Here is a 16,013-nt window from a genome sequence, read left to right on the forward strand (position 1 = left end):
GGTGCTTGGCTGGTGGTGTGTGTGGAGTGGCGCTTGGCTGGATGGTGTGCGTGGAGTGGTACTTGGCTGTCTTTGCACGGAGTGCTGCTTGGCTGGCGGTGTGTGTGGAGTGGCGCTTGGCTGGATGGTGTGCGTGGAGTGGTACTTAGCTGTCTGTGCACGGAGTGGTGCTTGGCTGGTGGTGTGTGTGGAGTGGTGCTTGGCTGGCGGTGTGTGTGGAGTGGCGCTTGGTTGGATGCTGTGCGTGGAGTGGTACTTGGCTGTCTGTGCACGGAGTGGTGCTTGGCTTGCGGTGTGTGTGGAGTGGTGCTTGGCTTGCGGTGTGCGTGGAGTGGTGCTTGGCTGGTGGTGTGTGTGGAGTGGTACTTGGCTGTGGGTGTGCGCTGAGTGGTGTTTGGCTGGCGGTGTGCATGGTCTGGTGCTTGGATGGTGGTGTGGGTGGACTGGCGCTTGGATGGTGGTGTGGGTGGACTGGCGCTCGGCTGGCGGTGTGTGAGTAGTTACTTTCTGTTGGTCACTACACACACTGCTAGTTGAGTGACACTCTACGCAGTCCATCATTTTGTGTAGTTGCTGTGTCAGATATGTGGGCGTGTGAAAGTGATGGGCCCTGGAATGGCGCTGCCTGCTGGTGTGAGTGTTGTAATGTGATGGGTCCGCGGCTGGCGGTGTGAATGTTTTGTATGTGTCACACGTATGAAAGGTGTATGAATGTCCTTACTGCCCCCGTGTGATGGGGGTACTGGTAGGAGCAAAAGACCGACTGGCACCAAAGGGGTCAGGCAGTAAAAAAAATTCAACAAATCAACCAGTGTCTTGATGGTAAACCTCACCTAATCCCAATTGGTCTAAGCCCTATGTGATGGCCCATCTGGGTGAATGTAAATTTGTTGGGCAAATTTGTGTGTTGTTTTTCTAATTGTTATATTGTTTGTGAAATGTGGTAGTAATTTTTTTGTCTTCTCTATTTTTGTCTTGCTCCAGGCTTTTGCTGTTTGGATTGTTGTAGGTTGCGGATCTGTTACTGCTGGTTTTGCAGCTTGTGTAGTTGCTTGTGCTTGGTAAGTGAATGTATTTTGTACTACTTTCCCTTGATGATTGTCTTTTTGAAAAAGGTGTACTTATAGCAGTTTGTGTGGCTCTGTGTTTTTTGTTTGTGGGTTTTTTTCAGCATTAGTGCTTGATGTGCACTTTGTTTTCTAATCTGTAAAAAAAAAATTCTTTCTAGTGGGATATCATTTCTTTTTGCTGTGTCTCAGCAGAGTAGGTGCTGGTGAGTGTAGCTATATTTGGTAAGAGTGAAATTGTTTTGGATTGTATTGATCTTTGTGTGAAAGCCTTACCTTGTTTACTTCTTACTTTGCACAGTGTAGGTTGTTGTTCACTTGTGTGTGCAGTCTTCTTGCTTTGTAAGGATGATGGCTAGTCGCAGGATTACTGCTCAGCAGGTTCTTGGTTTCCTTTTTGAGTCTTCCTCTGACCATGGTTCAGAGACTGAGTCCGATTCGGACTCAGAGGTAGGGGCAGATGATTCAGGCAGTGAGTTTTCTCTTCGCATGGAATCATCATCGGATGATGAATCTTCTTCTAGTGCTGATGAAGTGCCTATGGTAGAGGAGGACATTGATGTGCCGGTAGTGGGCCAAGAGGCATCTGTGCTGCTGCCTAGGGCTGCAAGGTTTCCTTTCTTTTTACGTCGACAAGAGGCCGGTGGGCTGCAGCCTGCGCCCAAAAGGCTTCACATTGCTGTGGTGCGCCAAGAGGCATCTGGTGCTGTTAGTCTTCCTGTTGGTGTAGTGCAGCAAGAGGCATCTGGGGCTGTTAGGCTTCCCATTGTTGTAGAGTGGCAAGAGGCATCTGGGCCTGCTTGTTTTCCCGGTGGTGTAGTGCAGCAAGAAGCATCTCAGGCTGCTAGGCTTCCCGTTGGTGTAGTGCAGCAAGAGCCCTCTGGGGATGCTATGTTTTCTGTTGGTGTTGTGCAGCCAGAAGTATCTGTGGCTGTTAGGCTTCCTGTTGGTGTACAGCAGCAAGAGGCTGCTGGGCTGCAGGCTGGGGTGGCTGCTCCCCCCGTTGATAGGGATGGCCTCTGGGTTCCCCCTGGCATGGTGCAGCCGGCATTGCCAGAGTTCACTGGTGTTCCTGGGTGTAGAGTGAATACTGAGAATTTTCTGCCAATACATTTTTTTCAGTTGTTTTTTGACAATGTGTTTTTGCAAGAGATTGTTGAGCAAACTAATTTTTATGCAGAACAGTTTTTGAGGGACAACAGTGCCAGCCTTAAGCCCCATTCTAGAGCTACCCGGTGGACTCCCACAAATGTTGAAGAGATGAAGAAGTTTTTGGGATTAACTTTTTTTTAATTTTATTTTTTTAAACATTTTATTGAGCTTTTCTTCAAGTTACACAATACCAATTACATTGAAGTACAGTTCGTAAAGGTATACAGTTCGTACGGTCATGAACTTATCATTGCATTTCACGTACCACAATCTTGTTTATCAGATTCTTCACATAATCAGTCGGTTCCCCAAGTATCTCGCAGAGGAGGTGTCTGTTCCCTCGCGGAAGTTCCCTTCGCCTTACAGGTCTTAATTCTGTTCGCCCCTCAATCATTGACATCAACAGTTAAAGATTAGGTCCTCACATTCCCCTCCAACAATAACATATATTCAATACAATCGTAATACGCTATGCCCCCCCTTATGGACTTGCTTCAGGGTCCGACATTTCTGGCGGGGGATCACATATGTGTCCTCGGTGTTCGTTCCATTTCCCCTAGATCTTGGACCATTTCTTGGGGCATCCCCTATGTACATATACAGCCTTTTCCGCAACCATAGCTGTGTCCATGTCGTTCTCCCACTGTGTTCGTGAGTGTACCACTCCAGAACCCCACTTTCTGGCGATGTTTTGTTTCACCAGAGCTAGACCCAGTGTAGCCCACGTCCGTAATCCTCGGTTCATATCAGTCGGTGACCAAATATTTAACAAACAACATCTAGGTTCTCTCTGCAGTTCCACCCCAGATGCCTCAGAGATTTACAACAGAACTTGGTCCCAGTATCGCTGTATCCTTGGACAGTCCCATAAGATGTGAAAGAATGTACCGGGGTAGCCACATCCTCGCATGCAATTTGGGTCTGGGGTGCGGCCCAATTTATGTAAGAGTGTGCGGGAATAGTATATTCTGTGTACTATTTTTAGTTGGACTAGTTTAAGCCGTGATCGTATGGAGGCCTCTCTGGCTGATGCTAGGGCATGTAGCCAGTCTTCATCCTCAATGTCTCCTAATTCCACCTCCCATTTGCTACGGAGAACTACCGTGGGATCCGGGAGATTGTTGATTAATTTCTGGTATGTGAGCAATATCGCTTTCTTGTCTATGTGGTCCGTGAGGAGTCTGTCCTCCAGGGGGGAGGATTCTTCGAGTGCTGTACCTGTCGGGATGGCGCTCTGCAATGCGTGTTTGATTTGCATGTATCTATATCGCTCTGTGTCTGCCATCCCGTATTGTTCTTGAAGGGTGGGGAACGCGATGACTGCACTCCTTTTCCACAAGTCACCTATCTTAGAAATGCCAATAAGGTCCCATTGCCGGAAACCCTTAGTGTTTGCCAGGGTACCCAGATGGTGCGTGTCCCAAAGCGGTGTGGCCAGTGTGAGCACTCCCTCCCAACCCAGGGCCCTCTGCACTGCGTGCCATATCTTAACCGTGTGGGCTGTTGGGCCCGTAAACGTGTGGCGTTGTTTGTTGGTATAGAGCGCCTTTAGAAGCTGGTCTGGGGGCAGTACAGTCCTGTCAAGGCGGAAGGCTGGCTCTTGTTGTGGAGCATGTACCCACTGGTTCACTACCATCAATTGCGCCGCCCAGTAGTATAGTTTAACATTGGGTAGGGTGATTCCCCCATCATACCAGGAGCGGGACAGTTTGGAGTGTGATATGCGAGCAGGTTTTCTGTCCCAAAAGAGAGTAGAAACTTCTGCGTCTATTGATTTGAAATATGTGAGAGGGACCGGGAAGGGTGTGTTCTGCAAAATATATAGGAATCTCGGGAGTGACAGCATCTTAAATAGCGCTGCCCTGCCTAGCAGTGTCAGTGGCAGAGATCGCCAATGGGTGACATCCGCTTTTAGCCTCTGTAGAGGTTTCACCAAGTTTTCTTCTAAAAAAGTCGATTCCTGAGGCGTGATGTATATTCCCAGGTATTTGAAACCTCTGGTGACCGTTTGTAGGGTGCAGTCTGGGGGCAGTACGGGTGGCTCACCTAGTAGGACATACAGGAGTGATTTTGTCCAATTAATGGTATATCCCGACACCTCACCGTAGGAGTTGAGTATGTCCATTAGGACAGTCAGGGATGCGGAAGGGGACATTAGATAGATTAAGACGTCATCCGCATACAGAGAGATGCGGTCCTCCCATCCCGTCCCCCAAGTTATTCCCCTGATTTGAGGGTCAAGACGGATTTTCACTGCTAGCGGTTCCAAGATTAATGCGAAAAGGAGTGGGGAGAGAGGGCATCCCTGTCTCGTTCCGCGCCCTAATGTTATTGTACGTGATTTATGGCCATTTGCAACCACTTGTGCCAGGGGGGCAGTGTAGAGGAGACTAATCCATCCACAAAACCTTGGACCAAACCCCATTTTCCTAAGTACTGCAAACAGGAATGGCCATTCCACAAGGTCAAAGGCCATTGTCGCATCCAGGGACAGAATGGCAGCATCTTCCCGCAGCAGTGGGATACGGTGCATGACTCCATGAATACGTCTCAGGTTAAGGGATGTATTTCTCCCTGGCATAAAGCCCGATTGGTCCGGGTGTATTAATGTCATGAGGTGGGGCTGTAGTCGGAGGGCTAGGAGCTTCGCTAGGACTTTCGCATCTACGTTCATTAGGGAGATTGGTCTATATGAGGACGGTTGGTCAGGTGGTTTGCCCGGTTTGTGCACTGAGACAGTGGTGGCTAGTCTTTGGTCAGTTGTGAGTGTGCCTTTTTCCAAACAATCATTTTACATGGAAAGCATGTGTGGAGTGAGCTGTCGAGCTAGTGTTTTATAAAGTTCAACTGGTAGCCCATTCGGACCCAGGGCCTTTCCCGTGTGCAGTGCCGCTAGGGCCTTCCCTAATTCCTCCCCTGTTAAGTCATCCTCAAGTGCTTGTGCGTCCTCTGAAGACAGTGTGGTCAGGGGTATGTCCTGGAGGAATGCCATGCTGTCCTCCTCCGTCACCCCACAACGTGCGGTGTATACAGTCTCATAGTATCATAGTAGGTGGCTAGTTCGTCTACTATGCGTGCGGGAGATGCCGTATGTGTGCCATCTGGGAGTTCCATTGTAGCAACCCACCGATTCGCCCTGTCCTTTCGCTCAAGCCATGCAAGCATCTTCCCCGTTTTGTCCCCCAGTTCGTATACTCTATGCAGTGTGTCGGTTAGTCTTGTTTTGGTCATGGCTTCTGCGTACGCCCTGTATTCTTGCGACGCCAGTGTTAGGGTGTGCGCTGTTTCGTCTGTGGTGTCTGATGCATGTGCCCGTGTGGAGAGCTGTTTCTAGTGACTCGATGGTTGCCCTTTGTTCTCTTTTGTGCCTAGTGATAGTGGAGATGGCTTGTCCTCTAATCACCGTCTTGTATGCCTCCCAGAGGATTGAGGGGGAGTCTACTGAGTCTGGGTTTTCGTCAAAATAGTGAGTGGTGGAAGTTGTTAGGGCCTTCAAAATCGTTCTATTTTTGAGATAACCCGGATAAATCAGGAATATTCTCTGTCGCCTAGTGGGTTGCGTTGTGTAGCTGAGTTGTATAGGGGAATGGTCCGATATCCCTCGGGGGAGGTGTTCTATGACTGTTATCTTCTCCCGAGGGACCGTTAGAGTCAACATGTAGTCTATCCTGGAGAGACTATTATGGGCTCCCGAGTGAAATGTGTATTGGCGGTCATGAGGATGCTTAAGTCTCCACATATCCACCAGTCCCATGGCTTCTAGGAAGTCTTTAAATAGGTGATGAGGTCTAGTAGGTTCACGAGGAGGTTGTCGGTCAACCGTTGTGTCCAGGACTGCATTGAAATTGCCTCCCATGATTAGTTCTCCTTCTGGGAGTGCGAGCAGTAGCTTCCCCAGGTCCTGGAGAGTTTCTTGGTGTAGTGATGGGGGGATGTATATCGAGAGTATATTGTAAGGCCTGCCCTCCCATTGATCGCTGCAAAATGCCCCCTGTCATCAGTCCAAGCGTGTTTGATGAGGAACTGAGCACTTTTTTGAACGAGAATGCCCACCCCGCGGGAGCCAGAGGAGAACTCTGCATGTGCGACCATCTTGAAGCCCCAGCGATTAAGCGCTTTGCATGCTGTCCCTACAAAGTGCGTTTCCTGCAGCATAGCCAGGGTGGGTGCTTTCCTCTTCAGATATTGTAGGACCAACCCCCGGTTAATTTTATGACCCAGTCCGTTTACATTCCACGAGATGATCGTTAGTGTGGGGGATACCAATGGTTGTGATTGTGGGTCTAGTGCCAAGGTGTCATGATCAGCCATAGTCTCCAGCAAGTAAGTATATCAGTGCCATCTGGGTGAGCACCCGGGCCGAGGTCCGGCCGTCGTCAGTGCTAAGAGTACCTCTCGAGGCTTGCGATGATGTGCAGACCTGGCGTGATCCATGTCGTGCCGACCGTGATCGTTGGCACTTGCGCATTTTCCTCAGTCTGGTCTGCGTGTCTGAGTGTGTGGCGTGGAACCATGGTGTATGTGGTGTGTGCTTAGGAAAAGCTAACCAGGTTAGGAACAAGAAACTAAAACAAAGTATACTCAAAACGTAGTCAACCCCAACCCCCCACCCTGCCTCCCTGCCCGGCGGACAATAAACCTTCCACCTCCCCAACTGAGCAGAGTGCTTATAGTCCCAACTAATTAAAATTGTTCCTGGGGGTGAGACTTCTGTGTCCGCTGTTGAGCCCCCCCCTCCGGGAGCGACCATGCAGTGCCATTTGTAACTAGATGTCCTACCTGCATGGAGCTTTATGTGCGCGACCAGCGTCTCACCATATTCAGCCAGCCGCAGTTGGTGGCTAGCTGTCCCACCTTCTCCTCGCGAGCCTGGGAATTCTTATCCTCGATAGAGAGGAGTGGGCAAAGTCTTAGTCTAAAGCAGCGGCTCCAAGGGATGGGTCTTGGCTTCAACGTCTATAGCTCATTGTTTTGACCTTGCTCCGCATCGTCCGGCATCTGAGGGCTTCTGTTCCCGTGATTTCGCTGTACGTCGCGATTCCTAGGCCCCCTTGCCGGCCTCCACCCCTCCAGCCAATTCTGGGTCGCCTGCGGCGTGTCAAAGAACCATGTTTTACCTTCAGACTCTACACGCAGTTTTGCTGGAAAAATCAGAGTACTTGAGTTCCCGAGCACGTAGTTCTTTCTTTACCTCTGTGAAGCCCCGTCGCTGCTGGGCTACAGCCACCGTGTAGTCTGGATAGAGGTGGATCACTGCATTATCAATTTTGATCGGTGGTCTTGTGTGCGCCGCTTGTAAAATTGCGTCACGGTCCCTGAAGTTAAAAATGCGGGCTAGTATGGGACGAGGTGGGGCCCCGGGTTTTGGCTGACCCCCAGGCACGCGGTGGGCACGTTCTACTGAAAAATAGTTCGACAGACCTTTGGGTTGCAGCGGTTTACAGATGAGGTCTTCAACGTAGAGGTCTAGGTCAGGGCCGCATATGGATTCTGGTACACCAATCAGGCGTATATTATTGCGTCTCGAGCAGCCTTCTTGATGATCCAGCTTCGCCCGTAGCACGAGGTTGTCATCTTCTAGCTTTTGGACTCTCCGTTGTAGATCAGACGTGTCCCCCACAAGGTCGGTAGTCGTTTTTTCGACCTCCATCATGCGGTCTGACATTTTGGCAAAATCAGCACTGATCAGGGAGACCTCAGTGGAGATCGTGCCCATTGAGGATTGCATTGTCTTCAGGGCCGCCATGACGTCATGAAGGGTAATTCTTTCTGTGGCATTCGTGTCCCCCGCGGGGTGTGGTGGTGTTCGGGTAGGATCCCCCCTCGCTGTGTCAGGCGGGTCATTATGATAGGCGAATTTGTCCAGTTTCAAGGTCTGGTGGCCTCTGGTCCCCCTGCCACTCATCCCGGAGGTCGCGGTGTTCGGGTTGGCTGGTGCAGTGTTCCTTGATGCACACCTGGCGAGTTTCTCCTCCTCTTATGGCTAGGAGCACATCGTGGGATGGTTGTGGGTTGCGGTACGCTGCCGTTTATACTTTGGAATAAGCCTCAGTGGCGGGCAGAGTGTGGCAATAGTGGGCCCTCGGGCAAGGTTCGGGCTGCGTTGCAGGGGGCTGGTGAGTGGGATGAGGAGCCAGTGGTGGGACCCCGTCGCCTGTTCAGCGCCGCTCGTTAGTACCTCCCTCCATCGCGGTCCCTCACAGCCCTCGGCGCCGCTTATGGTGTGGAGCAGGCCTCAGTGGTGGGTAGATGGCGGCAATATTGGCCCCTCTGGCAAAGTCCGGGTAGTGTCGCAGGCGGCAAGCGAGTTAATAGCGGGACCCTTTCGTTCGGCCAGCGCCGGGCGTCAGTTCCTCCCGCCGTCGTGATCCCCCACACCCTCTGCTATCGCTCCGGCACTCACAGGTGTCGTCCGGATAGTTGTCGTAGCTTGTGCTCAAAAGGCTCTGCCCGGGAAGGTTCCTATGTCGGCAGATAATTACAGGCGTCTCCGCCCCTTTCAGCTCACTCGCAGGCAAGGATGGCCGTCACAGTGCCGGTTTATTGATGGGTCCGGCCCGCTCCCGAGTACCGAGCTCCAGGCGTCGGACCAGGCTGTGGTGCCCCGCACGGTGTAGCACGTCGGTAGACGCGGAGGGCAGCCGAGTGCGGATTCCCCTGTGTGCAGCAGGTAGGAGGCGCTTCGTCCGGGGTGCCGCTTAAGTGCAGGAGATGACGGCTGCTACAGTGCCGGTGCGCCGCCGGGGTCGCCCCGTACTCGAGTCCCCGGTTCCAATCGCCGGACAGGCCGCAGTGTTGTACACGGTGTATCTTCGCGTGGGAAGCACGTCGGAAGATGCAGATGGCAGCCGGGCGCACCGGATAGCTAGACGCTTCTGGTCGTGTCGGTTAGGCAGTGCAAGGAGTGCGGATTAATAGGCGGATTTCGAGAGGGAGGCTCGTTATTCACAGAGCTCTCTCAAAGTGCGGCCATCTTGGCTGTTGGCTAGCCACGCCCCGGGATTAACTTTTTTGATGGGCTTGCTAAGGAAGCCATCAATGTCTTCATATTGGTCCACTAGTCCCTTGATGACAACAGCTATATTTCCAGCAGTCATAAGTCGTGATCGGTTTTTGCTTCTTCTTCGGATTATGCATTTCGTTAATAATGGTTTAGCCTTGCCATGCGATCACCCTGATTGTGACCGTCTGTTTAAAATTCGGCCTGTCCTTGATCACTTTGTTGATCGTTTTTCTGAGATCTTTGCTCCTGGAAAAGAAATTGCAGTGGATGAGTCTTTGCTATTGTTCAAGGGCCACTTGGTTTTTAGGCAATACATTCCTAGTAAGAGGGCACGCTATGGAATCAAACTGTAAATGCTGTGTGACAGTGAGACTGGATGTGTCTACAATTTCAGGGTGTACACTGGTAAGGAGTCCAGCATTAACCCTCCTGGTTGTCCTTCTACTTTTGGAGTGACTGAGAAAATTGTGTGGGAACTAGGTAGAGGATTATTTGACAAAGGCCACCATTTATATGTAGATAACTTCTACACTGGTGTGCGGTTGTTCAAGGAGTTGGCCAAAGTGGGCACTGTTGCTTGTGGCACAATACGCAGTAACCGTAAAGGTTTCCCAAAGGAACTGGTTTGCAAAAGGCTTGTGCGGGAACAGTCTAGTGCATTGCGATGTCGGGAGCTTCTAGCTGTGAAGTTTACAGACAAGAGAGATCTGTACATGCTGACTACTATCCATGATGAAAGTACTGAACCTGTGCCTGTTTGGGGTCAGGGTGCTGAAGTGCGCAAACCTGTGTGCATTTTAGCTTACAATAAGTACATGGGTGGTGTTGACAGAGTAGATCAGAGGTTGGAACCTTATGCTGCTCTTCGAAAGGCTTACATTTGGTACAAGAAAGTGGCTATCCATCTTTTCCATTTGGCATTCTTTAATGCTTTTGTTGTGTTCCGGAAGTCTTGTCCTGAGTCTAAGATGCCTTTTGTTAAGTTTCAGGAGTCTATAATTGGCAGCCTTGTACTAGTGGAGCAGGCAAGTGTTCCTAGATTTGGAGTGGTGGAGGATGTGGCTAGATTGAAAGATCGCCACTTTGCCGAATTCATTCCTCCCACTTCCGCAAGAGACTTTCCGACTAGAAGATGCAGAGTCTGTTGGCGCAGAGGCGTGAGGAAGGAGTCTCGTATGTACTGCCCTGACTGTCCTTCTAAGCCTGGATTGTGTGTGTCAGCTTGTTTTAAATCATACCACACGCAAAAGAAGTTTTGGGAGTTTTAATGAGCTGTAAAGTGAATTGCCTGGTCTGTATTCTGTAAACATTTTTAGTTTGTTTCAAGGTTTGGCATTACTGCAATGTGTTTAGTTTTAGAATTTGTGTTAGCTGATTTGTAGGTATTTCCATTTGTTTAGTGTTATTTTGAAAAAAAGAATTCTGATTGTGGTGTGTGCAGGCTGGTGCTTGGATGGCGGTGTGCGTGGACTGGCACTTGGCTGGAGGTGTGGGTGGACTGGTGCCTGGCTGGCAGAGTGCATGGTTTGGTGTTTTGCGGGTGGTGTATGTGGATTTTTGTTTGGCAGGCGGAGTGCATGCTTAGGTGCCTGGCTGGCGGTGTGAGTGGATGGTGCTTGGCTGGTGGAGTGCAAGGATTGGTGCTTGGCTGGTGGTGTGTGTGCACTGGTGGTTGGCTGGCGGGCTGCGTGGACTGGTGCTTGGCTGGTGGTGTGTGTGCAGTGGTGCTTGGCTGGTGGTGTGTGTGGAGTGGTGTTTGGCTCGCGGTGTGTGTGGAGTGGCGCTTGGCTGGATGGTGTGCGTGGAGTGGTACTTGGCTGTCTGGGCACGGAGTACTGCTTGGCTGGCGGTGTGTGTGGAGTGGCGCTTGGCTGGTGGTGTGTGTGGAGTGGCGCTTGGCTGGTGGTGTGTGTGGAGAGGCGTTTGGCTGGATGGTGTGCGTGGAGTGGTACTTGGCTGTCTGTGCACGGAGTGCTGCTTGGCTGGCGGTGTGTGTGGAGTGGCGCTTGGCTGGATGGTGTGCGTGGAGTGGTACTTGGCTGCCTGTGCACGGAGTGCTGCTTGGCTGGCGGTGTGTGTGGAGTGGCGCTTGGCTGGATGGTGTGCGTGGAGTGGTACTTGGCTGTCTGTGCACGGAGTGGTGCTTGGCTGGCGGTGTGTGTGGAGTGGCGCTTGGCTGGATGGTGTGCGTGGAGTGGCGCTTGGCTGGATGGTGTGCGTGGAGTGGAACTTGGCTGTCTGTGCACGGAGTGCTGCTTGGCTGACGGTGTGTGTGGAGTGGTGCTTGGCTGGCGGTGTGTGTGGAGTGCTGCTTGGCTGGCGGTGTGTGTGGAGTGGCGCTTGGCTGGATGGTGTGCGTGGAGTGGTAATTGGCTGTCTGTGCACGGAGTGGTGCTTGGCTGGCGGTGTGTGTCGAGTGGCGCTTGGCTGGTGGTGTGCGTGGAGTGAGTGGTACTTGGCTGTCTGTGCACGGAGTGGTGCTTGGCCAGCGGTGTGTGTGAAGTGGCGCTTGGCTTGCGGTGTGCGTGGAGTGGTGCTTGGCTGGCGGTGTGTGTGGAGTGGCGCTTGGCTGGATGGTGTGCGTGGAGTGATACTTGGCTGTCTGTGCATGGAGTGGTGCTTGGCTGGCGGTGTGTGTGGAGTGGCGCTTGGCTGGATGGTGTGCGTGGAGTGGTATTTTGTTGTCTGTGCACAGAGTGGTGCTTGGCTGGCGGTGTGTGTGGAGTGGCGCTTGGCTGGATGGTGTGCGTGGAGTGGTACTTGGCTGTCTGTGCACGGAGTGCTGCTTGGCTGGCGGTGTGTGTGGAGTGGCGCTTGGCTGGATGGTGTGCGTGGAGTGGTACTTGGCTGCCTGTGCACGGAGTGCTGCTTGGCTGGCGGTGTGTGTGGAGTGGCGCTTGGCTGGATGGTGTGCGTGGAGTGGTACTTGGCTGTCTGTGCACGGAGTGGTGCTTGGCTGGCGGTGTGTGTGGAGTGGCGCTTGGCTGGATGGTGTGCGTGGAGTGGTACTTGGCTGCCTGTGCACGGAGTGCTGCTTGGCTGGATGGTGTGCGTGGAGTGGTACTTGGCTGTCTGTGCACGGAGTGGTGCTTGGCTGGCGGTGTGTGTGGAGTGGTGCTTGGCTGGCGGTGTGTGTGGAGTGGCGCTTGGCTGGATGGTGTGCGTGGAGTGGCGCTTGGCTGGATGGTGTGCGTGGAGTGGAACTTGGCTGTCTGTGCACGGAGTGCTGCTTGGCTGACAGTGTGTGTGGAGTGGTGCTTGGCTGGCGGTGTGTGTGGAGTGGCGCTTGGCTGGATGGTGTGCGTGGAGTGGTAATTGGCTGTCTGTGCACGGAGTGGTGCTTGGCTGGCGGTGTGTGTGGAGTGGTGCTTGGCTGGCGGTGTGTGTGGAGTGGCGCTTGGCTGGTGGTGTGCGTGGAGTGGTACTTGGCTGTCTGTGCACGGAGTGGTGCTTGGCCGGCGGTGTGTGTGAAGTGGCGCTTGGCTTGCGGTGTGCGTGGAGTGGTGCTTGGCTGGCGGTGTGTGTGGAGTGGCGCTTGGCTGGATGGTGTGCGTGGAGTGATACTTGGCTGTCTGTGCATGGAGTGGTGCTTGGCTGGCGGTGTGTGTGGAGTGGCGCTTGGCTGGATGGTGTGCGTGGAGTGGTATTTTGTTGTCTGTGCACAGAGTGGTGCTTGGCTGGCGGTGTGTGTGGAGTGGCGCTTGGCTGGATGGTGTGCGTGGAGTGGTACTTGCCTGTCTGTGCACGGAGTGCTGCTTGGCTGGTGGTGTGTGTGGAGTGGCGCTTGGCTAGATGGTGTGCGTGGAGTATGTATGTATGTTTGTATTTGCATATTTATATAGCGTTGTACTGTCACCCAGAGGGTATCCTGGCGCTTTGACTCAGCAAGCCGAACCACCGATGCAGAGCTCAGGCTACTCTTGGAAACAGATGAGTTTTCAGCCCCTTTTTGAAAGCCGAGAACTCACCCTGACTCCTTAACAAGAGCGGGAGGGAATTCCAGAGTCTGGTGGCCGCAAAGCTGAACGACCGCCCTCCCATCCTTATCCTATGAACTCTGGGGACCGTCACCAAACAAGCAGAGGAGGAGCGTAGGCTCCGAGATGTAGCATACCAAGAGAAAAGGTTCTGTAACAGAACTGGGCCCTGCCCATGTACAGCTCTAAAAACCAGGCAGGAAGCTTTAAAAAGGATCCGCTGATGAACAGGCAGCCAGTGTAAATCCTGTAGTGCCAAGGTAGAAGAGGCGGCGCGCGGTCGTGAAAGTGCCAACTTGGCTGCCATATTTTGGACCCGCTGCAGCCTGCCCACCAGAGTTTTAGGCGCCTCCAGGAGCAGTGCGTTGCAGTAATCCAATCTGCTTAGGATCAGACCCCGCACTACCTCTTGCCTAGCCTGCGCTGGGAGTATTGGTAGGACTTTCCGCAGCATCCGAAGCAACATCATACAGGTGGCTACGGTTTTGTTAACGAAAAGATCCAATTGTAGGTTGGGGCCAAACATGACCCCCAGATTTCGTGCCGACTTTGCAGCAGTCACTGTCCCGGAGAAGGAAGGAGGCCAGAAGTCATCCGGTAGTACACGCGGGACACAGTCATTGGAGCAGTAGAGCACCTCCGTCTTGGATCCGTTAAACTGGAGGGAGTTAGAACGTAACCAGTTTGAAGTAGCAGTCAAACAGCGATGGAATGTCTCTAAAGAGACAGCGTATTTACCCTCCAAAGAAAAGACCAATTGGGTATCATCGGCGTAATTAAACACCGAGATACCAAAGGATTTTATCAGTTGGATCAGAGGACGGAGGTACAGATTGAATAGAATGGGGCTGATGGCCCAGCCCTGTGGTACCCCCTGCCCAACTTTCCGCACATCCGACTTAAAAGGCTGTAGAGCCACCACCTGCTGTCTGTTGTTAAGATATGAAACTAGCCAGTCCCTGGCCAGCCCCGTAACCCCGATCTCCTCCAGTCTCTCAATGAGGATGGAGTGGCTGACCGTGTCGAACGCGGCCAACATGTCGAGCAGCACTAAAAAGGCTGCCCGACCTGTGTCGACCCGCGAACGAAGATTGTCTAACACGGCCACCTGCGCAGATTCCGTCCCATGCGCAGGCCGAAATCCAAACTGGGCCACATCCAACCAGCTGTTATCCTCTAGGAAACTGGATAGAGAGCGGGTAACCAACTTCTCCAAGATCTTAACTGGCAAAGGGAGCAGGGAAATAGGCCTATAATTTGACAAGCAGGAGGGGTAAAGTGTGGGTTTTTTCAGGAGGGGAGAGACCACCGCCAGCTTCCAACTCTCCGGAACAGTTGCAGTAGCAAGCGACTGATGACAGATGGAATATAGAGGATGGAAGAGTTCGTCCTGGAATAACTTCCAGAACTTATGCGGGAGAGGATCCAGCGGAGAGCCTGATGATACAGTCTGCGCCAGTTTACAAAACTCCTCAAAAGAGGGAAGAGAGAAGCAGCTCAGCTGAGGTTGAATGGGAGGTCCACCCGGGGCTCCCGGGCCAAGGAGAGAACAATGTTGCCGGGGTTGACAGGGAGATTTCTGCAAGGCCTCCAAACCAAAAGAAGGGCGACTTGGCAGGAGACAGTTGGATAGTACTCCCGGAGCTCCCAGACTAAGAGGGGGATCATTCCGTTGGGAAGGGCGAAAAGATTCCTCCGGAGCTCCCGAGCTGTGAGGCAAACAACTCTGCCGGGGTCGACTGGAAGACGCTTCCGGAGCTCCCTCGCCGAGAGGAGGACAACTCGGCAGGGGTCGACTGGAAGATTCGTCCGGAGCTCCCGAACTAGGAGAAGGACGACTCAGCTAGGGTCCACTGGAGGAATCTTCCGGAACTCCCACACCGAGGTGCAGGTGACTCCACCGGGGTCGACTGGAAGGTTCTTCCGGAGCTTCCAACTATGAGCAGCATGGAAGACCTCCCAGGGGAGCCTGACTAGATAGACTTTGCAAGGGGGCCGACAGAGGCGAAACCCCCCCGGCAAGTCTGCTCAAAATCGTGACGATCTTATCCTCAAAAGCGGCTGCCAGAGAATCACACAAGACCTGTGATATTGGGATAGTATTCATGGCACCAGCCGGGTGGGAAAGATCATTCACAATCTTTAAACAAGGACTGAGACTTGTTAGTCGCCTGATTTAACATGTCCTCCAGATAGACTGCTTTGGCACATTTAATCTGTGCTTTGTATTCCTGTAATGTCAATCTGAAGGTGATTTTCGCAGAGTCCATATAGTGCCTCCTCCACGCTCTCTCTGCCCGCCTGCATCTCAGCCTCAGCTGCAAGAGGTCAGGGGTATACCACGGCATGGCACGGTTCTGTCTATTCCTTGATCTGAGCAGTGGGGCCACCTTATCCAGGGAGTCGGAAATCTGCCGACATAGGCTGGCGTAGCTTTCATCGACACTGTTTCCTAGTGTAAAACCTTCCGGAAGGAGAGTGGGCAGGGCTGGAGATTTTAAGAGTCTGGACCAAGGTCTACCCATTTTGGTATTACTCACCCCTGTGTCACTCGAGGCTGCAGGAAGGTAAAGATGGAAGGAAACAAGCGCATGGTCCGTCCAGCATTGGGACAAGATGTAATTCACCACTACATGCTGGGCGTCAGCGAAAACCAAGTCTAGAGCGTGGCCTTTCTGATGGGTCGCAGAGAGGACCAGCTGTTGCAGCTGAATATTGCTACAGGCCTGGCAGAGATCGTGATAGGCAGAGTCTAGAGGCCCGTGCGGCCATAGATTAAAATCTCCCAGAACTAGCAGTCTATTATGGGAGTTG

The sequence above is a fragment of the Lissotriton helveticus genome, chromosome 10 (genome assembly GCF_964261635.1).
Source record: "Lissotriton helveticus chromosome 10, aLisHel1.1, whole genome shotgun sequence".
In the NCBI taxonomy this organism is placed as follows: Eukaryota; Metazoa; Chordata; class Amphibia; order Caudata; family Salamandridae; genus Lissotriton; species Lissotriton helveticus.